Below are 997 nucleotides of genomic sequence, written 5' to 3'. Positions count from 1 at the left end.
CAAGGGCCCAGCGGCTCGCTCCCGGGGCCGGAGGAGGCCGGACAGGGCCGCTCGCCCGCGGGGAGGCGCTGGGGGCAGAGCGGCCCGACCTAACGCCGTCTCGCCGGGACGCGCCGCCGAGCCCGTGGCAGAGGATGGGGCGAGTCCCAGCCCGAGCGCCGCGGGGCGGCCCCGACCCGGCCCCGCCGCCCCGTTACCTGCGCGCTCCGGCCCCGCCGCCGCCTCCGCAACAAAGCCGCGGGCGGGCGGGGCAGGGGCGCGCGCGCCCGCCGCCCTCGGGAGCGCGCAGCGGCGGGGCCGCGGCCGGGGGCGGGGCCGGGGCGCGGGGGCGCCGCCCTGCGGGAGGGAGAGGCGGCGCGGCGGGGCCGGCGGGCGCGGCGCTGCTCTTGGGTCTCTTCTCCTCGTCCTGCCCCCGCTCGGGCAGCTGCGGTTTCCTTCTCGGGTGTTAGCGCAGGGGTGCTGCCCGGGATGGACGGAATTCCCTACCAAGGGACGCAGTAAGGACAAATGGAGAGACAGACCTTGCCAGGGATATCGAGGACAAGAATGGAGTGGCGCTCATGTACTGGTTTCGGATGAGGCCATATGGAAATAGGATTGAGCCTAGAAGTGCTTTAGGAAACCTGCATAGTGGGGAGGTTGCCCTTTGTGGGGGAGGAGGGAGGGGTGGATGGAAAATAAGGGAGATATGCCAAAGAGACTTTCAGTTGGGGAATTGAATTAGGGGGCATAGATTTGGAGTTTGAATACTGTGAAACGACCTTAATGGTTTTCTAACAATAGCAGAGGTTGTTTGTTTTCTTTAAAGGAGCAGGTGTTATGCTACTGTGTGAACATCCATGTAACTTACATGCATTCTGACTGCTGTTCTCTTTGATGCAGGGACACATGCAGAAAACAAATCTATCTGACCAGTTTCTGCACTCTGATGAACTCCAAATTCTCTCTGCTGTCGAAATACTGTAGCAAAGTCCACCTTAATACTAGAATTGCTATT

General features: G+C 62.5%; 1 protein-coding gene across 6 annotated transcripts in view; it reads right to left on the bottom strand.

Annotated features, from left to right (window-relative positions):
• Positions 1-248, bottom strand: part of MIPOL1 (mirror-image polydactyly 1) — a 184,948-nt gene extending 184,700 nt beyond the window's left edge. For 4 of the 6 annotated variants that reach the window (XM_085582118.1, XM_085582123.1, XM_085582125.1 and 1 more), the window contains exon 1: positions 198-247. The gene's annotated coding sequence lies outside the window, so the exon portion shown is untranslated. Of the gene's footprint in view, positions 1-197 lie in introns of all 6 variants that reach the window. The other 2 variants (XM_085582114.1, XM_085582128.1) reach the window with 2 other exon arrangements.
• Positions 249-997: the final 749 nt, after the last annotated feature.

This window comes from Lonchura striata, chromosome 5 (genome assembly GCF_050655825.1).
Source record: "Lonchura striata isolate lonStrDom1 chromosome 5, ASM5065582v1, whole genome shotgun sequence".
Taxonomy (NCBI): domain Eukaryota; kingdom Metazoa; phylum Chordata; class Aves; order Passeriformes; family Estrildidae; genus Lonchura; species Lonchura striata.
Note: the sequence above shows the minus strand (reverse complement) of the source record. Positions and strands in the feature narration are given on the sequence as shown.